Source organism: Mustela putorius, unplaced genomic scaffold, assembly GCF_011764305.1.
Source record: "Mustela putorius furo isolate JIRA1106 unplaced genomic scaffold, ASM1176430v1.1 tig00003923_pilon_pilon_pilon, whole genome shotgun sequence".
In the NCBI taxonomy this organism is placed as follows: domain Eukaryota; kingdom Metazoa; phylum Chordata; class Mammalia; order Carnivora; family Mustelidae; genus Mustela; species Mustela putorius.
The window spans coordinates 11,863,299-11,884,605 of NW_025422068.1; the positions used below are offsets into that span (position 1 = coordinate 11,863,299).

Below are 21,307 nucleotides of genomic sequence, written 5' to 3' on the forward strand. Positions count from 1 at the left end.
AGAATACCTCTCGAGAATGAGGACAAAATAAATACATTTTAGAACAAAACTTGTTTCATTTTCCCCTGCCGACCTTCACTAAGAGCAATTCTAAAGAAGGCATTTTAATACAGAGAGAGAGTGTTCCCAGATGATGTTCTGAGATGCAAAAATGAAGAGCAAAGAGTAAGAGCTATGTAGGCAAATGTAAATGAACGTTTTTTGTACAAAACAATAAAGATTTAAAGTTGTTAAGATAGACTCAAAATACCAGACAACAATAATATCTGTCAAGAGAGAGTAAAAAAGGATTCAAGTATAATATGAGGTAAGGCTTTGGTTAATATCATACACATTGTAAAATCCAGGGGAATCATGAAATAGAATATATATATTTTTAATACTAGTAGAGGAAAAATGAATTTTTTAAAAGATTTTATTTATTTATTTGACAGAGATCACAAGAAGGCGGAGAGGTAGGCAGGGAGAGAGAGGGGGAAGCAGGCTCCTCGCTGAACAGAGAGCCTGATGTGGGGCTCGATCCCAGGACGCTGGAATCACGACCTGAGCTGAAGGCAGAGGCTTTTACCCACTGAGCCACCCAGGCACCCTGGAAAAATGAATATTTAAGAGATCAATTAAAAACAAAAGAAAAAACAGGAGAAGGAGAAGGAAAAACAGTGGCAGATCTTAAGCCAAAAATAAGAGTATTTTTTTTTTAAGATTTTATTTATGTATTTGACAGGCAGAGATCACAAGTAGGCAGAGATGCAGGCAGAGAGGGGAGGAAGCAGGTTCCTCACTGAGCAGAGAGTCCGATGTGGGACTCCATCCCAGGACCCTGAGATCATGACCTGAGCCGAAGGCAGAGGATTTAACCACTGAGCCACCCAGGCGCCCCCGAGTATTTCTTTTTAAATGACAAAGATTGTCAAACAATGTCTTAGTCAATTCAGGCCACTATAACAAAATACCATGGACTGGGTGGCTTATCAACAACAGAACTGTATTTCCCACAGTTCTGGAGCCTGGAAGTTGAAGGTCACAGTGGTTAGAGATCAGTATGGTTGGGTGAGGGCTCTCTTCCAGGTTGCAGATTTCTAATTGTACCCTCATGTGGTGGAAAGGGCTGGGAAGTTCTTTGGGGTCTCAGATAATAGCACTGATCCCATTCATCAGGGCTCCATTCTTCATGACTCAATCACTTCCCAAATCCCAACTTCCTAATTCCTAACACTATCACACTGGGCATTAAGATTCCAACATGTGAATTTGGGGGGAATATGAACATTCACAGTGTAACAGGACAAAAATATAAAACTCCACTGTATACTGTGTACAAGAGAATCACCTTAAATATGAGGACATTCAAAATTTTGAAAGTAAAAGAATGGGAAAAAAGTTATTTGAAGCAAATAGTAACCATTTAGAAGTTGGTGTAGCTCTGCTAATATTAGATGAAATAAATAAGTCATAAACTTCCTACAGGTAAAGGGATAAAACAACTAAAACTTTATTACATTAAGACAAAAGGTCCAAGGAAGAGAATATACTGGAAAGATACAAAAGTTTTAAGTTAGTATCTACTTATTAACATAGCTCAAGAGTTGGCAAATATGTGCAGAACTCAAAGGAGAAATATAAAATCCAAAATCATGGTGGGAGACTTTTGATACCTTTCAGTAATTAGTGGGACAAGAATATTAGATATTAGTAAAGTTACAGATTTGAACACTGTAATTTAGTAAGGAATCTAATACATGGAACCCTGCACCATTGTATTAAGGATACTTTTTTTTTTTTTCCAAGCACACATGAAACATTTTCAAAAATTGACCTATACAATGTGAGATGTCAATTATATCTCAATGAAGCTGGGGAAGAAATTGGCCATACGCCAGATCATAAAGTAAACCTTAACAAATTTTAAAGAATTAAAATCATACAGAGTATGTTATCTTAACTATGCAATTAAGTTAGAAATGAATAATAAAAAGGTACTTAGGCCATCCCCATTATATTCAGAAATTTACAAGTACTTTTCTTAATCATGGTTCAAGGAAGAAAATATTTTGAACTGAATACTGTAATCAAGACCAGTGGGATATTGCTTAAGCAGTGCTTAGAGACATTTATAGCCTAAAAAGATATTTTAGAAAACCTGGTAATTAATCATCTAAGTACCATCTCAAAAAGTTAGAACAATCAAAATAAATCCCAAAGAAGTTAAAATAAAGTAATAAAAGGTGGGACTTTTATGAAATAGGAAAACAAACACAATATAAAGAATCAACAAAACCAAATGCGTGTGTGTATTTTGGAAAAGACTAGTTAAACTGACAAGCCTCTGGTGAGATTGATCAAAACAAAAAGAACACCAAAGTCAGAATAAGGAGAGCTGTGAAATTTTCTATTCTGTGGACATGCACTGACCTCCCCACTCCCTGCTACTGAGAGAACTACCCACTCCCTCCAAATTCCTTGAGCAGCAATTCTGAGAACAGGCTGTAAAATAAGTGAGCCAAGTCACAAAGAAACACAATCCATTTCTGCAAGATTACAACACCTACATGACCAAAGCCCACCAAAATGTCAGTGAACACTGTGGCTTTAGTTTATTTCCCCTACAAATCCCATCTCATTCCTCATGTTTGGAGAGACAGTTCCTTTGAGAACGTCCCTTGTTGCAACCATTTGAACAAAACACCCAGTTCCTTGGAGTTGAAGTCTCAGATTTCTAAAGTTTGATGTTACAAATGCTACAGGTATTAAAACAGTAAGATATTACAACTTTATTAAAATAAGTTAGAAATGTTGTTTGAAATTTTAAAAATCCTAGAAAAGTGTAACTTACCAAAACTTACTAAGGGTCTCCCATCTTAAAGATGTGGAGTGTATAGGAAAGACAATGGAGGGAGTTACAGTCCTTAGGGAACTTGATGGAGAAGCCAGAGGACAGAGGAGAGAGGAGGAAGGGGTAAAAAGTAGAAAGGCAAAACCTTAATCAACAGTGAGTATGGAAAAGTCTTCCATAGCACTCTCTATCAATGAATTTGAAAGTGAAAACCTGAAAAATAATTTCTTTTTTTTTTTTAAGATTTTATTTATTCATTTGACAGAGATCCCAAGTAGGCAGAGAGTCAGGCAGGGGCGGGGGGGGGGGCAAAGCAGGCTCCCTGCTGAGCAGAGAACCGGAATCGGGACTAGATCCCAGGATCCTGAAATCATGACCTGAGTTGAAGGCAGAGGCCCAACCCACTGAGCCACCCAGGCACCCTCTGAAAAATAATTTCATCTGTGTTTATGTATGGACACTCTAGGAGTGAAGAGGTACTGAGTGCCAGTCATGCAAAGCAAGGGAACTTTTCCCTCCTGGGTTTCAAAATCAAGAGAGGCTCCACTGAGGACCAGTTAGCTGAGGACAGACAGTGGGGACCTGCAGTCCGTCTGCATCAGGACCTTAAAAAATTGGGTATAACCGCTTCCAAGGGATTACTTGGGCTGGGAGGTTTCTCCAGCCTCAGCTTGGAGACCCAGAGAAAGAAGACACAAATTTTAACTCAATTCTTTCTACAGGGTGTTTCTATTTAGACCTGGCAGTTCTTCTCAGGGTGTGGAATGTGTCCGTTATGCTCAGTTTGTGTGAATCCCACGGAGAGAGACTACAAAGTATAGTGGCCAAAACATGGCCTTTCCACAACAAAGCCCAGATGCAAATAAGAGCTGTAATAAGCCAGATGACTTCAGGCAAGTAATTAAATCTTTTGTTTTATGCTGTATGTCCTCAGCAGTCTCTTACTGGAATAACAATAGAAGTGAGTTGGAGAAGTTGGGTTATTAGAGCCCTTAGAAGTGTGCCTGGAATGAGAAGCTTTAGCATAAAAGTGTGTGAAGTGAGTCTCACCATGTGGTGGTCCATGTCCCAGGACTCTAGCGACCTGACAGTCAGGTAGTAGAAGACAGTCCCATCTGAAAGCCAAGAAAATAGCTGAATGATCACCCTTCACATAGATACAACTGAAGATGAGATTCGAGAAAAACGACTGTCTTAATCTGGTTACTCAGCAGTATCTTGCTTCTAAGCAAGAAATCCATTGTTCCTAAGCGAAAATGCATTGCTTTTTCAGGCTGGAAAAAGGGTCAGCAGAAGAAGCTTCCAGCTCTACTCCAGTAAAGTGTTGCCTGGGACCAACGCTGCTTCACACTTGCTTCTCCAGCTTAGGCAGCCTGCCCACTCATACTATATGCATTTTGCTTCTCTCCCTTTCCCCGTTTTCCTACAATAGATAGGCTAGAAATTAATACAGAAAGGGTTGGCGGGAGCCAAGCCTCCACCATCTTAAACATGGCTGTTTGAGGGGAGAGAGTCCCTTAAGATCTCAAAATATGAGAAGATCCAGGGGTTGGCAGTGCAAAGCCCTGGAGAGGAGCAGAAGTTCCTCTGGTCTTGGATGTAAACCTTAGGGTCAGCATTCCAGGGAATGCAACAACTCTGAATTTCTTTTCCTGTTTATAATTTCCCCACCTATAAAAAGGGAAATGACCCAACTCACAAGGTTGCTTTAAAGATTTGTGAAAAAGCATTTTGTATTTTGAAAATCTCTATATGAACATCATTGTTAAATTGACTAGTGAACGGTCTTGTTTTTTAAAGTTAAAAGAAGGAGATAAAAGTAACGGCAAAGATTAATGAAACAAAATGACACAACAGAAAGGATCAAAAATCAAGGTTGGTATTTTGGAAAGAGATTAAAATTGGCAAACCTCTGGTGTAATAAAGAAAGAACAAAAAATCACAAATAATCACAACAGATTCCATAGATTATTTAGAAGTACGCTTTTAAAATGTACAAGGACTTCCTAGTTATATTTTATTATCGCATTGTGGTCAGAAAATACACCCCCTGTGATTGCTACCCTTTGATATCTGTTGGGATCTGCTTATGGTCCAGCCCCTGTTCGATCTCGTGAAGTTTCCATGGGCTCTGGGGAAGAATGTGTGTTCTGCTGATGCTGGGTACACTCTTCTAGATGACACATTAGATCACCTTTGTAATGCATTGTTCAGATCCTCTCTGCTCTCAATGGTTTAGCTGCTTTTTCTGTCAATGAACGAGGTAATTGTGGAGTTCCCCATTTCCACTTAAATGATCTGTGCAGTTTGCTTTGTATATTGGTGGCTGTGTTTTTAGATGCATGTAAATATAGAATTATTATATCCTCCTGGTGAATTGAAATTGTAAGAAGAAAGCCTCTTCTCTGTTGTGATGCCTTTTGCTTAAAGTCTATTTCTTTCTGATATTAATAACATCAGCTTCTTTTTAATTACTGTTACATGGCATATTCTTTTCATTCTCTCACTAGATTTAAAAGCCCAAAGAATAGGGCACCTGGGTGACTCAGACAAAAGCGTCTGCCTTTGGCTTCAGTCATGATCCCGGGGTCCCTGCTCAGCAGGAAGCCTGCTTCTCCCTCTCTCACTCCCCCCATTGTATTACCTCTCTAGCTGTGTTTCTCTCTGTCAAATAAATTTTAAAAAGTAAATAAGTAAGTAAAATAAAAGCCCAAAGATGTGCTTAGATGTGTCTCTTGGAGATGTGTCTTTTGGAAATAGCATGTGGTAACTTCTTTTAACAGGAACATTAGGCTTTCCATGTATAATTTCCACTATGTTTGGGCTTATATATTTTTCACTGCTTTCCTGGTATAAGTTATGTTTGGGCTCTCTCTTTTTTTTTTTTTTCAAGATTTTATTCATTTATTTGAGAGAGAGAGAAACAGAGACAGAGCAGAGAGAGAAGGGCAGAAAGAGGGAGAAGCAGGCTTCTTGCCAAGCAGGGAGCCCGACACAGGGCTCCATCCCAGGACCCTGGGATCATGACCTGAGCTGAAGGCAGACGCTTAACTGACTAAGCCACCCAGGCATCCCTGTTGTTTCTTTTCTTGGCTCCTTTCAAATTGGGTTAGAATTCTTCCGTTAGGATTCTATTATTCTACTTTTCTCTCTGCTGGTTTGGAAGTTATATTGCTTTCTCTCCTCCTTTACTGGCCAAGGACTTAAAAGATCCATTCTTGATTTATCAAAGCCTGATGTAAACTGGCAGTTTTATCTTTGTACTAGACCATTGAAGGATCTTAGAACACTTCAGCTTCACTTGCCTGTTATCTTACATGCCATCGTTTTTGTGAACTTTAATTATGTGCATATAAAGCTATACGGGTATGCATGGAAATACAGTATTATTGTTGTCTATACCAAATATTTATTGAGATTTATTTTCCTCTTTACTACTTACTTCTCTGTCTCCTCAATTTTCCACACGGGGCCATTTTCCTTCCTTTTGTCTGAAAAACATCCTATAGGGACAGTCTGTCCTGTTAGAGGTAACACCTTCCAATTTTTGTTTGCCTAAAAATAGCTTTATTCCACCTCATTCTTAAAAGATATTTTTACCCAGGAATAGAATTCTAGGTTGAGTGTCTTTTGTCCCAGTGGAAGCATCAAGCCACCGATTCCTGACTTCCATACTGGTTGGTGAGCAGTTCATCTTCCTGTTTAATGCCTTCTTTTAAGTTTTTTTTTTTTTCTCTGTGTCTTTGGTTTATTCCATTTTTACCAAGATACATTTGGGTGTGGATTTTTTTTTTAAATTTATATAGTAATGCTGCTTAGATCCTTTGGGCCTTTAAATTTGTGGATTTGTATGTTCAGTTTTGGTAAATTCTCAGCTGTTTGGGTGCCCTCATTCTCTTTCTCTTTCCTTCTGTGACTCCAGCAAAGGCATATTAGACCTTATCACCATAACTCCTATGGTTAAGTAGTAACCTTACCCTTTCATTTTCATCCCTTTGTCCCCCCTCCCTGCCCAGGCTTCATTCTGGATGTAACTTATATTTCAGTTCACTAAGTCTCTCATTGGCTGTGTAATCTGCCATTAAGTCGATATTCTGTTTTTCAGCTGGAGACTTTCCATTTGTTTCCTTTTTTATAGTATTCCAAACATGTCTTTTTTTTTTTTTTTTCCTCAAACATTATTTTAAACGCTGTATCTGATGACATCTGGCAGGGGCTTCCCCTACTGCTGGTCTCTTTGTGTGTCACATGTTCCCTGCATTAGATTCCCTCTGCCCAAATACTTAGAGTGGTTTCTGTTTTCCTGCTTGGAATCTGACTGATACACTGCTATCTGCCAAACTCTCAACCATGGGCCTTACAACTTTCTACAATTTTTTTTCACTACCTTCAGCTCCTCTTTATGTTTTGTTAACTTTTAGCAAAAGGAAACTTAAATTAAGAAGCTACAGAATTTGTGGTCTAAAGCCAGGGGTCTAAACTGAACACAAATGGGAAAAAAGAATCCCTTCCCAAAGACTCCTACTCTTAGTAAATAATTTTGGAGGAACATTTTTGGGGGAGACACTGCCATCCCCCCAATTTTGTTTCAGTTGGCCTGTCATCCCCCTGTTCCACAAAACAATATCTGGGATACATATGTTAGTTATTCACTAATAGTTAAGTCATCCTGAAGCTGTCTCAATTACGTATTTAAAATTTTTTAGACAGAAGTCACTTCTTCCAAAAATTTTTTTTTTTCTTAGAGCCTGTCCTCTGAAGATACATTTAAAACAAAACAAAACACTTCAGTAAACACAAACCTCAGAGCTCCCAGGTCCCAGCTTCTTTATCAGGTGGTTTATTTTTTTCCCTCTCAAAAAATAAAGATAAAAATATGTTACAACAGAAATACTATAAAAGCAGTACTCTGACTAGCATTTCTTCCTGTGATCTTATTTCCCTCCTCCACTTTTAGCCACTTTAATGGGAAGAGTTACATCATTTCCCAGTTCTGCTCTCACTTCTCCCCTCCCCAATCTAGAATCTTGGTGGTTACCTAGTTTATTTTGTCTGAGCATATGCTGACTAGTGGGGCCTTGAGGAGAAAACTCAGGGCCTTCCTCCCCAGCCCTTTAGCCCTCTCTGAGGTTGACTGACCCTCTCATGGCCTGTGGGGAGATCTGCCATTGGGCACACCAACCCTTGACAGAGACCAATCTGAAGACTAACAGTGCCTCAGTGCCTGATCAGTCAGGGGGAAGGGACACAGATAAACACCATCCTAGATGGATAGCAGAAAAACACCGTCCTAGAACTTCTGCACAGAACACAGTCTTGAGGACTAAATGAGGCCCCCATCTGGGGATCCCCACTCACCTCTTTAGCCAGTCCCAAAGTGCAGTATTTCGAGTGGGCTGTATACTGGTGTAAAGGTACCACAAACATACACCCATTGTGGGGTTAGAATAAGCTCCTTGTTTAGTTAACCAGCTTCAAAATCTTATCAGAAGCAAGAGGGCATCTGGGCAGGATTCAGGACCTCACAGGGATGTTGACCTCAGTGCCCAGGGTCCCTGAGCAGCTAGGTTCTGACCAAAGATCTGACCAGATCTGGAGCATTTTTTTTTCTTGTCTGGACACAACCATTTTAAACTCAATCTGTCTTTGGAATCCAAACCAAAAAGCTGTGCATTTATACTTTCAAGAATCTGTACAGACAAGAGGCTCTCGCTGGTGGAACTGGACCCAGCAGGACCAGGGAGCACATGAAAGGAAGTGAACTTGAAATAGCACTTGCACTGTTGCTTCCAAACATTCACTTCCAATTTTTCACAGAAAGGAAACTTCCCATACATGCATTAATGTGGTGGTTCTCCTTTCTGCAAAAGGACATAGACATCTTTTGCATTGTCTCTAAAGGCTTCCTAGTTACTTACTGTATAGTTACACCATAACTTACCCAGTCCCTAGTGCTAAATATTTGGGTTGTTTCCAGTTTTTTTGTTTGCTTGTTTGTTTTTTTTTTTTTTTTTTTTTTTTTTGCTAGTATAAGCAGTTTTGCAATAAAATATATTTTCTCACCCTTACAGAAATTTATCTGAAGGATACATTTTTTCTTTTTTTAGAATCATAAAAATTAATCTCTTTTTTTAGTTTAAATTTTTTAAAAAAAGATCTGAATATAGTTGACACACAATGTTACATTAGTTTGAGGATTACAACATAATGATTTGACAAGTTTATACCTTATGATATGCTTACCGCAAGTATCACCACAAAACACTTACAATATCATTGGCTATGTTTGAAGGTTACATTTCTAGAGACAGAGTTTTGAGTCAAAATTTGCCTTAAATTTTTGATAACATCCTCTTGCTGTCCAAAAATATTGCAAAACTTATACTTCCAACAGTACTTGGTAGAACACCTTCACCCACACTAGGTACTTTTGACATTTTTCATCTTTGACAGGCTGATATTTTAAAAATTATATCTACTGTTTGTTTTTTTTCGTATCTTGAAAACTGTCTCAAAGAAAAATGGAAAGTACAATGTAAGACTTCTTCTCTTCCTGAACTATTTGAAAACTAAGTGGCTGACAAGGCACCCCATCACCTTTGAAGACTTTTAGTGTATATTTCGTACAAGCAAGGATTTTCTACAGCACCACCACAAAATCATCAAAATCAGAAAATTAACATTGACTAAGTATGACCATCCAGTATCCTGACCCTGTCCAAGTTTCTTTAATTGTCCCAGTAATATCTTTTGGAAAAAAAAAATATATTCAGTTCAGAATAATGCAGTGCTGAGTTTCTGCATCTTTTTGGTCTCCTTCAATGTGGAATAGTGCTCCCACCCTAGAACAGTGCTTTCAAGCTTGCACAAGTGTCAGAATCATGTGGTGGACTTGGTAAAATTACTGGGTCCCAGAGCTCCTGATTTAGGGTATGGCTAAGAATTTGCAGAAAATTCTCAGGTGACACAGATTCTGTTGGTCCAGGGACCTCTCCACACTAAAGTCCACCAGCCTGACTGGTCCCAGATTGCTCCTGAGACAGTCAGTAGGCTATTGCACAAGGTAGACGATCAAGACATAGTCTTATCTTCTTAGCATTTAAAATAATGCTTCATACTAGCAATAGGTAGTGTTTGGAAAAAGGAGAAAAACAGGGGTTTTTGTAAATGGGGTTGTATTAGTTTCCCAGTGCCACAATTCGGTGGCTTAAAACAATATAAATTTATTATATTAGCGTTCTGGAGACCAGAAGTCCAAAATAGGTGTCTTTGGCCCAAGATCAAGATGTCAGCGGAAGTTGCATTCTTCCTTGAAGCTGTAGAGGAGAATCCATTCCTCATCTTTTCCAGCTTCTGTAGGCTCTCTGCCTCCTGCTCATACCCTTCCATCTTCAAAAGGCCCCTTCCAGCTTCAAAGACAACAATGGCCAGACAAATCTTTCTCATGCTGCATCAGTTCTGACTCCCTCTTTCACTTAGAAGAACCCTCATGACTACACTGGGCCCCTGGGATAATCCAGAGTAACACCCTCATTTCAAGATCCTAAACACCCTCAAGGTCTCTTTTGCCACATGAGGCAATACACTCACCGATTCTGGGGATTAGCACACCTTTGGGGTGCATTACTCTGCCTACCATAGTGAAGACCGCTGGCTGTCTACTAAACTCTGTTCTTCCCTCTTAGGGGCACAGAGCTAGACTACGTTTTCCGGTCTTCCTTGCAAATGGGTAAGGTCTCTCAAAAGGAATGTGAGCGGAAGTGTGTGTGCTTTCCAGGCCTGCGAGAACCTTTTTTGCATGTTCCTCCTGTTCTTTCTCCTTTCTCGGGCAGGACCTTAGACGATGGGGAGCCTAGGTTATCGCTGACCTGAACACCCATCCTAGACTATTAAGTGAGTAAAAAATTTAAAATTCTATAGTACGGAGATGACACTGTAGAGCCTTGCATTTTGGGTCTGCTTGTTGTAGTAGTCAATCCTTCAATAGTGAGTCAATCCTAACTATTCCATCAACAAATGGAATGTTTCTTCATAGGCCCTTGACTCCTAATGCCCATATTTCGTAAGACCCAAACCTTCTACTTCCCTAAGAAGACTGAGGTCCTCTGAAATAGGCAAACACAGTTTTTCACCTCCTCCCTTCAAACATTTATTGAACAGGCACAGGGCAGGTGCACTAGGAATGCCTGTGATGCCTGCTTCTTTTGTCTCACTGGGCCTACTTTCCTTTCTCTTTCTCCAACTCTGCTGCCCTCACCACCTTCTTCTGCTTTCTCCTCTCCACTGGTACTTTAACTTCTGCTTTCCAACCTGCTGGCCTTGACCCCAGTGCTGAGTCAGCCTTGCCTTCACTCTGCTGTGCCAACAAACTACTTCTCTATTCCTCTGCCTCTTTCCACTCTTAGACTTCAGGAGCTGGGGCCTCACTTTGGTAGAAGTCCAGAGATGGGAGGGAGCAGAGATTGACCTGGTCTGGGGGCTCAGAGAAAGACATAATGAAGAGGCAGCGTTCTTGCTGATGGGTGATGGCTGAGGAGGCATTAGCCAAGCAAATGAAAAAAAAGTTACAGGCAGACATGCTGCTAAAAAGAGGCTGCACCCGCAAGTACACATGGCAACTGGAGTGGGTCAAGGACGCATGTAAAAGAGAGAAGGAAAGTCCTCTGGGGACAGGGCTAGGGTTCGAGGTGGGGTATGAAGAAGAGCTGGGGAGTGAGGTATACATGGCAGGGGGCTTGAGCTCCAAAGACAGCTTGGATTGTCGCCTCTACAAAGCTCTGGGGCCTGCCAGCCCCCACCCCACCGCCCAGCACACTCTGCAGACAGAGCTCAAACCCACAATCCAGCCAAAGCTGTCAGGCACCTCCAGAAGTGTGACCTGGGGTCCTGTGCCCCGCTTGGGCACCCAGGTTTTGACTAAAGGCCCATTCTAATTTGTAAAAATGGGAGGATGACCAAGAAGATGGGTGATGGCCCCGAGGTGCCTCTTCTCCCAGCTTGTGTCTGGAGGTGCTTAGGAGCCGTCAGGGATGTGTGGGGCTGTGAGCAGAGACGCCCTGGTTCTGACTCAGTCTCCCTATGCTAAGGGCTGTGCTCTTCTGGGGTCAGCCCACAAAGATCCCAGATGTGGAAGTGGGCTAGGCTGTGAGCCCAGCAGAAGAACTCTTGGCACATCATCACTTTGTCCAAACCCTGCATGTAAAGACTGGAACAAACACTTGCATAGTTTCTAACAGGTCAAGGCCATGTCCCTGGGATGTCTACTCTGGCCCCCAGAAGTTCCTGCATGGGAAAGCTTTGAGCTGCCAGAAGAATTTAGTGTACTCCAGCCAACATGCGAGGACAAGGTCCCAGTCTCCCAGTCTCTGTAGGAGGGTAGGAGCCTAGCTTCCATAAGCACCAGTTAGCAAATCCAGATAGCCCAAGCCTGCATGGGTATCTTTCCATTTCCCCAATTCTGCTCGCCACCCCTGGTGACTACATTACGAGAAAGTTGGGATTTTTCAATGTTGGGATTCTTAGCTTCTCCTTTACTGGGAACCATTTGGTATGAGTGTGGGAGAGGGATCGGGTGGCAAAACAAATGAGCTTCATGTGTGAGGACGTATGGCTGGCTCTGGGTGGATTCTCACCCCCTTACCTCGGGTTCTGCTCATCAGACCGGCTCTGAGAGGTAATTCAGCCTCTCATTGACTTGATCCTCTTTTTCCTCCTCGGCACACTAATCCCTAAAATGGTCTTCAAACGTGTTTATGTGTAGAAACGCCATTTTTTTTCCTGATACAAATTTAGATAATGTTCCCAAACAGATAAAAGTAGATCCTCTTTTGTAGAGTGGGGAATTGAGGGGTTGCCCGTGGGGTCTAACAGACTCTCCAGGGGGAACTGAATCACCTCCAAAGAACCAGTTGTGGCAGGAACTACTGGTTCCTCCAAGGCACCCAGTCTCACCTTCTTCCACTGAGCAATCAGACCCCACCCAGCAGAGTGTTGGCAGGGCACCCGTTTATCTTCCCTCAGGCTTCTGGGCAATGGGATGTGAGCAGAAGTAAAAGAGCCGCTCTCAGTGATTCCCTGAAAAGAAAGCTCTTAGCACTCTGCTTCCTCTGCCTTCTTCCACCTGGCTAGGGAAGGGGACAGCTGGAGTGGCATCTTGAAACCACAGGTAGATATCACGTATTGACAATGTGAAGCCCAAGATGTCACCCTCATTGCCCAGTGACCTCGTAGAGCAGAGCAACCATTGCTCTGACCCCCCGACCCCACTATACTATCACCTGAAAGAGAAACAGAGGCCCATTTCAAAGCCCATGTGTCTGGGTCTTTTGGGAAAGTGGCTCACTCAGCCAGTTGCGTAACCAGAGGATCAAGGCTCCTCAAAAGAGGAGTTGGGTAAAGTTCTACATGCTTCATGTATGGAAGACCATTTCGCTTATTAGGTTCCCCACGTGGCTTTGGCCCAGGTTTAAACCTTCCTCAACTCCACCCCAATAAAGAAGTCTGCAGGTTTGTTGAATGAGAAGATCAGAGTCAGTTCATCCAGTCAGTCATCCCATAGATGCTAATTTCCGAACTGGTGTAAGAACGCAAAGGAAATTAGTAGAAAAGCTGATTTCTTTCTTTTTTTTTTTTAAGATTTTATTTATTTATTTGACAGACAGAGATCACAAGTAGGAAGAGGCAGGCAGAGGGAAGCAGACTCCCTGCTGAGCAGAAAGCCCGACAGACATGGGGCTCAATCCCAAGACCCTGGGATCATGACCCCAGCTGAAGGCAGAAGCTTTAACCCACTGAGTCACCCAGGCACCCTGAAAAGCTGATTTCTATTTCCTTTTCTTCTTGCATCATTTCCTACCAGCTCTCGCCTTTTGAATTTATTTATAAGACAATTCTTCCTCACTTCTCTTTCCCCTTTGGATTTTCTCTGGAATGCCTACATAAGTTGTTCAAACATGTGACATTATATGGGTCTTTAGTGATGGCTCATGGAAAAGTAGGACACAGCTGAGTTATGGTCACTTGAATACCAGGGGATAGTGACACCGCAGGAGAGCAGGGAGCTTCCTGCTGAGACTCGGCTAAACCTCAGAGGGAAAATGGAAAAAGGTCAAGAGTCACCTACAAGTAAGAAGCAGCTGTGAAAAGAATCCTAAAATGTTTAGTGGACTTTCTTTTCAAGTTGAAATCTTAATGATTGCCATCCTTTAGGCGTCAGTCATAGGTCTAGGTGTCTCACAGACACAACATCTTATTGTTACAGAATTACTCAAGGTAAACATTCTTATTCACATTTTACAAATGATACTGGAGCGGACACCTGGGTGGCTCAGCCAGTTAAGCCTCTGCTTTTGGCTCAGGTCATGATCCCAGGGTCTTGGGATGGAGTCCTGCATTTTCTCTCTCTCTCTCTCTGATTTAAAAATAAATATTTTAAAAAATGAGACTGGAGTTCAGAGTAAGATTAGGGATTTGGACCCAGCCATGACCCTTTGTCCCCTTTCCTCCACTTTAGACAAGAAACATAAAGTATTAAGAGCTGGCCTTAGAGGATGTGCAGAAATTCGTGTGTCACTTTCGCTACCCATGGTGCCCAGGTATGCAGTCAAACATCCTTCTGGATGTTTCTGTGAGGGTGTTTCTGGATGAGAGATTAACATTTAAATTGGTGGACTAAAGCAGATTGCCCTCCATAATGGGGGTGGTCCTCCTCCAATTAATTGAAGGCATGCGTACACCATACAGACGGACGTCCTCTGAGCCAAGAGGAATTCTTTCAGCTTTGGGCTACAGACTTCAACCACAGCATCAGAGCTAGTCCTTGGGTCTCCTGCCTGCAGATTTTGGAGGAAACAGTGTTCTTGGAGATGAATGCCAGTACATCACAAACTGAAAGCCCCAGAGAGAAAGTGAAGTGGGTTCGAGGCTCTAGGCTGTACTGAACGGCTGTCTGCCATCTTCAGCGGTTTCTCTGTGAACGGCACAGGGGGTCGTGAGCTGTGTAAGGAGGCTGAGTGTCCTCTCCCAGTCTGTGATCGCACATGCGTGAAGGAGTGCCTCTTCCTGGGCTCGTAGGAGGATGGCTTTTCCCAGTCTCCTTTGCAAGTAGGGGTGATGTGACTGGGTTCTGGTCAAGGAAGGGTGGGTGGTATGATGTAAACTACTTCCTGGTGTGGCCCCCCAAAATTTCTGTAATCCTCCAGCTCTCTTTTCCCCCATTCCCATGACCTGGTAACTTCATGCTCAAAATGAGTTGACAAGAAGAAGGAACAGGGCCACCGACACTATATTAGACTTTGTATGAGCAAGAAATAACCCTTTAAGCACATTAACTCAACTGAGATTTGGGGTTTACTGGTTCCTTCTTCTTAGGCTAGTCTGGGCTGACAAAGGCAGCAGTCTCTGTTGGTTAGAGGAAGTTAGGCTGTGGGAACATGAAGAGTCAATGACACAATGTTTGTAAAACCGACAGATCTGTTTACACAGCCTGCTCCCTGTGATTATTTTCACAGGTGTCTCCATGTAGGGGATGTTATATGGACACCCTATTTAAGGAACAAAGAACTTTAAATCTCTCTCGCTTCCCAGTCCAAAGTGAGCATTCCTGCTCTGTCCTGAGTTCCTTTTATGTAATGGCTCTGCAGAATTCAGGACGCTGCTGTCATCTGGATGGTTGGAGCTGGGCTGTTGCCAGGCAGAAGTTGTCATCTGGGACTTTTTCCACTTATTTTTCTTTTCTTCCTTTCTTTTTTTTTTTTTTTTGTTTTTTGTTTTTAGAGAGTAACAGTGAGTGTGCTTGGGTGGGGAGTGGTGAGGGGGAGAGAGAGAATCTCCAGCAAACTTCACGCCTAGTGTGGAGCCTACTGTGGGGCTTGATCTCATCACCCTGGGATCATGACTTAAGCTGAAATTAAGAGTCGGATGCTGAACCAAAGGGGCCACCCAGGCACCCCAACTTTTTGATTTTTTGAATCTTCCGATTCCCATGGTTAAGGAAAGACCAAGGTAGAGGCCACAGTTTGAATATACCCCTAGCCCAAGCACTCTTAGTCATGTAACTGAAACCTAAAACTGTCGGGATTTTTTGATAATGCTGATTCTGACCATAATCAAAATTAAGCTTTCGGGGCGCCTGGGTGGCTCAGTGGGTTAAAGTGGGTTAAAGCCTCTGTCTTTGGCTCAGGTCATGATCTCAGGGTCCTGGGATCGAGCCCTGCAATGGGCTTTCTGCTCAGCGGGAAGCCTGCTTCCTCCTCTTTCTTTGTCTGCCTCTCTGCCTACTTGTGATCTCTGTCTTTCAAATAAATAAATAAAATATTTTTTAAAAATCTTAAAAAAGAAGAAAGTCAAAAAAAATTAAGCTTTCTTCATGTCAGCATAATCTATAGTGTACATACACTTAAACTTCTGTTGCTTTTCTACCCTAGAAGGACTATCAGTTCCTAGTAATCAATCGCAATTTCCTCATGCTCTATCAGTTGCTGGGAGCCAGCTATAACCACTTTCGGTTGAAGTCTTCCTGTTCACCAGTAGCTTGTTTTCTGGCTCAATAAAATATTCATATCAAGTAAGTCTCTCCGGATTTTCTCTTGACACCATTTGAGACTGTAAGCGCAAAGAGACCAGAGTCCAAATGTTTTTGCTTCTAACTTCTTATCTTGCGATCCTTAGAGTCACAAGCAGTTGCAAGAACACAGAGATCCTTTTACCTAGTGTCTCCGGAGCAATGACTTCTTGCAAAACTCGAATGTAGTATCACTACTAGGATGTCGATATTGGTACAACACCAAGATCTTGTACGGAGGTCCTCAGTTTTACTTGTATTCGTGTGTGTGTGTGTGTGTGTGTGTGTGTGTGTGATTTAGTTCTGTGCAGTTTTATCACGTGTGTGGGTTTGTGTGACCACCTCCATGGCCAAGATGCAGACAGACCAACCTTCCTCCGAGACCTAGAGCAATGGCTGCCGCAAAGAAGACACTCAGTAAATCCTCGTCGAGTGAATGAATGAGCGCTGTGCTAGCTAGCTAGGGTTCTCAGAAGCGAGAAAGGGGATGCAAAAATCCACCAATGTAAACAGTCCACAGTCCAGAGGTAGGACTGGTGGGGACAGTTGTGCCATCTGCCTCTGTGCCTGGGGATGGCTGCAGCCCACCATGTCCTTGGCCGATGGGCAGGGGAAAGTCCTGGCATGCCCAGTGCCTCCAAGTGCAAGGCATAGACATTGCACACATTGCTCCCCTTGGGCTAGAACTTAGTTTCAGGCACACATCAAGCTACAAGAGAGGCTGAGACTGAAGGTGTCATGCACCTTCCCTTGTTTCTCCCCTCTCTGCCCTTGGCGAGGTTCCCCAAGGCGGGGAGTTCTTCCCTACCCCACTGATGTTCTGCTCCGGCCAGGGGAATGTGGACAGAAATGACAATGTGTCAGTTCTGAGCTGAGGCCTTAAGGGGCCTCTCGTGTTCCTCCCCACCCCACTGGCACAGCTGCCACCCTCCATGAGAAGAGCCTGCTCCAGAGAGCTAGGGGTCCAGAGCTCAAGACAAGCAGAGCCCCCCTAAATCTGTTCATGGCCTGAAGCACAGCTGCTTCTATTTAACTGCAAGAAAAATAAACGGCTTTTTGGGGGGAAGTCACTGAGATTTGGGGTTGCTTGCTACACAACAGAAACTTCATGCAGTGCCCCCAAGTTCAGCATTCACTGAGGAGTTCTACTGTTAAAGATGGAAAGAATGCAGGCACCTGGGTGGTTCAGTCAGTTAAGCATCTGCCTTCAGCTCAGGTCATGATACCAGGGTCCTGGGTTCAAGTCCTGAATCAGGCTCCCTGCTTAGTGGGGAGTCTGCTTCTCCCTCGCCCTCTGGGTTCTCTCTGTCTCTCTCAAATAAGTAAATAAAATCTTAACACTGGTGTAGCATGAGAATTCCGTGGGTATGACAGGGGTCCTTCCTGGACAGAGCGGGACCATCCAACTTGTGGAGGGCTCCTTTAGGCATCAGAGGATGGCCGAGCCAGTGTAATGTGCATGAATATAACACGAGGGGAGCCCTTTCCTGAGACTGTATTGTGGATTGAAGCCCTGGAGATGGGCTGACCTGGGCCAAGCGGAATGGTGAGAGCAGACCAGGAACCCCTCTGTCCAGAGGCATCTTGGAAATGAAGGGCAGGTTCTGTGTGGGAGAGTGGTGATAATGGAAAACTGTTTGCCTTAACAAATAAGATGGTCCCACTAACTAAAAAAAGTTTGGGAAGAGTTTTCTCTGTGAGTTGAGAGGTGGTGCTAACAGTGGCAGCCTGAAATAAATGTGCTTCAGCATATTAAATGGTTAATCAGTGTCCATCTGTTGCCAGTATGGCTGGGGAGAAAGTGGCCACTCTGGTCTGCATCCCATACAGGTTTAGCAATATGTGGGGAGATTGCTGCTTCTGCGGGATCAAACTATACCTCTAAAGGAGCATTTCTCCACGGTGCCCTGGCTCCTCAGCACTCACAATTTGCCTGATAAATGCAGCCTTTTGAAGGAGGCAGCTCTCCGTATTACTTGCTGACTATTCTGCCAAGAACTTGTGTACAGGATTGGCATTGAATATTTTTCTACCCGGGACACACTGCTAGAAATATGCAGGAGGTGAAAAGCTTGCTTGCTTGCTTCCTTCCTTCCTTTCTTTCTTTGACAGAGATCACAAGTAGGCAGAGAAGCAGGCAGAGAGAGAGGGGGAAACAGGCTTCCTGCCCAGCAGAGAGCCCGACACGGGGCTCGATCCCAGGACCCTGGGATCACGACTCAAGCCGAAGGCAGAGGCTCAACCCACTGAGCCACCGAGGTGAAAAGCTTTTGAAAGCACAGCAGTTTAGTGGTGAACATCCCTTCAGAGGTAGATGAATTCATCCCTGTATTAGTATTAGCTGCTTATTTGAAACTGAGGAAAATAAAACATAGCTTAAAGCATTTCTTCAGTTACAAACATATCCTGGATTTTATCTAGGGTTTGTTTGTTGTTTTTGTTTTTTGGTATTTAATAACTTCCTACATTTTGGTGTGACAATTTAAAAACACTTAAAAATGTTAAAAGACTAGAACCACTAACGCCTTCCATCTAGATTCAGTGGTTGTTAATGTTTTACCATACTTCTTTTTTTTCCTTCTCTCCCCCCTCCCAACATACCCATATACACCAGTTTTGAAAACAAGTTATTAATCTGACCTTATCATCTCTAAATACTTCAGCACGAATCTCCTCAAAACAAGGGCAACCTCCTAAATAACCCCACTGCCATTATCACGTCTAAGCAAATTAACAATCATTCTACAATCATAACTCATATCCAAGCCATGCTTAAATTTCCCCCATTGTCTCCTAGAGATTTCTATGCAATTCCGCTATGATCTAGTCAAAGTTTAAGGATTCCATCTGGAGGTTAATCTGGAAAATTTTCTCCACCTTAACTTCTGTTCGGTTTTGACCTATGAGGCTGATTTTTCAAGAATCCAGACCAAATAACTCACAGAAAGTTACACATTCTTCATCTGTCTGATTGTATCTGGATGGTGCTCTTTAACACTTGTTTTCAAGCCTGTATTGTCCTTAAAATGGAAGTTAGATCTGGAGACTCTCAATTAGGTTTAAACTTTTTTTCCCCCCCAGGAATACTGCAGAGGCATCTCAGAAGAATGTTCACGTGTCGGGTTTTTCCACTAGTAGTGATGCAGAGGATAATGCCTTAGTTGACAAAGTGACTGCGAAACTCCCATGGAGACTGAGGGAAAGTTCACATGCTAATGTTTGATGACAGGTGCAATCCTATGACTGCAAAAAAAGGTGGGAGAAAAGAATTAAAGCAGCAAAAAAGGGAAAATGAATGCAACACAGTTTGTTGCCAAGCTGACCGTGGTTTCGTACACAGCCCCACTTGGTCATGTGGGGCATCTCTGGAGGTGCTCCGGGCACCGTTTCATGTGGGTGGAGCTGTTCTCTGGCAAAAAGCCCACAGTGTGTAAATGTGCCTGTACTTCCAGATTGTGTTACCAGGGCCTCTGGGCAGCCCCCGGGAAAGGCAGGATTCTGTGGGTCCCACTGTGTTTGACTTGGGTATGGGAGCTTCTATAGAGCTTTCCAGTGTAATGACAGCCTTACCAGAGGCAGAGATACCTGTTATTGTAGGAGGAGAGGTGACAAGATGGAGCCTGGAGCTTTACAACCATCACTGGGACCTCATCAGGGCAAGTGGGTCCTGAGAGGCAGGCCGACAGACAGGACCAGACACATCCATGGGGAATGGGCAAATACTGGATTCAATACCAAAAGGAACACTAGTAATGCTGAGGAATGTTAGTTTGCCCCCGTAGGACTAGCCTATTGCCCAATTTTGCACTGGTTTTAGTACTCATTGTTTATTCGTGCCTGAATCACTTGTTACATCAGGAGTTGCAAGGTATGGGGGCTAGTGGTACCCACTGTTACTAGATCTAGGGTGTCATTTCTTCTAGGTTCTTCAGGAACACAACTGGGAATAAAATATACATACACATATATACTTAAATATATACATATATATATGAACTAGCAGAAGTTCATATTGTTTCTGGTTTTATTAAACAGTATTTTTCTTAAAATACTTTTTATATTTTATTTTTCCCTTGATATTGGAAATTCTTGGTTCCCAATACTATTAATGTAGTTACCAGAATAACATTGTCTTTCATTGTTGGTTTAGTAACTAATTTTATATAGAGTGAGGTCATTTGTTTAAGGTCCAGGTTTAATGCCTTTTATGATTAACTTTTTTTTTTGAGTATATAAAATACATGGTTCAAAAATGGACATTGTATCAACATATTTAATCAAAGAAACCCTCTCCCATTGAGCATCCTCTCCACTGTTTCATTTTCATTGGTTCCTGGTTTCTCCTTTACTATATTTCTTTTTGCAAAAATCAGCAAATATGGAGCTAGAGTTGACTCTTGAAGAACATGAGGGTTAGGGGTACCAACTTCCCATGCAGTCGAAAATCCATGTGCAACTTTTGACTCCCTTAACACTTAATTACTAGTACCTTACTATAGTAAGTATTATATACTGTGTTCTTATAATAAAGTAAGCTGGAGGAAAGGTAATTAAGAAAATACATTTACAGTACAGTACTGTACTGTACAGTACTGTACTGTATAAGTGGACCCACACAGTTCAAACTCTGTTGTTCAAGGGTCAAATATACAGTGTAATTTCCCCTTCTTATTACACAAAATGCAGAACACTACACACTGTTCTTTGTCTAGACTTTTTTCTTTCTGTAACATATATGCAAGAAATTGTTTCATATTGTTCATAGATTTAAGTTAAATACTAAAATTCATTAACTGTTTACTACATATATATGTCAAGTGTATTAGTCAGGATAGGCCAGGCAATGTTGTAGTAACAAACCCTCAAATCTTCACAAATAAAGTTTGGTTTCTTGCTCACATAAAGTCCTGTGT

The 21,307-nt window shown here is 42.4% G+C and overlaps 1 protein-coding gene across 3 annotated transcripts in view; it reads left to right on the forward strand.

Moving 5' to 3' along the window:
• The window catches only part of ZFP62 (ZFP62 zinc finger protein), a 58,403-nt gene that overhangs the window by 26,483 nt on the left and 10,613 nt on the right, over positions 1-21,307 (forward strand). The window contains exon 5 of one of the 3 annotated variants that reach the window (XR_006603407.1): positions 19,476-19,649. The exons of the other annotated variants lie outside the window; for them this stretch is intronic. The gene's annotated coding sequence lies outside the window, so the exon portion shown is untranslated. The remainder of the gene's footprint in view (positions 1-19,475; positions 19,650-21,307) is intronic. 3 annotated transcript variants of the gene reach the window in all.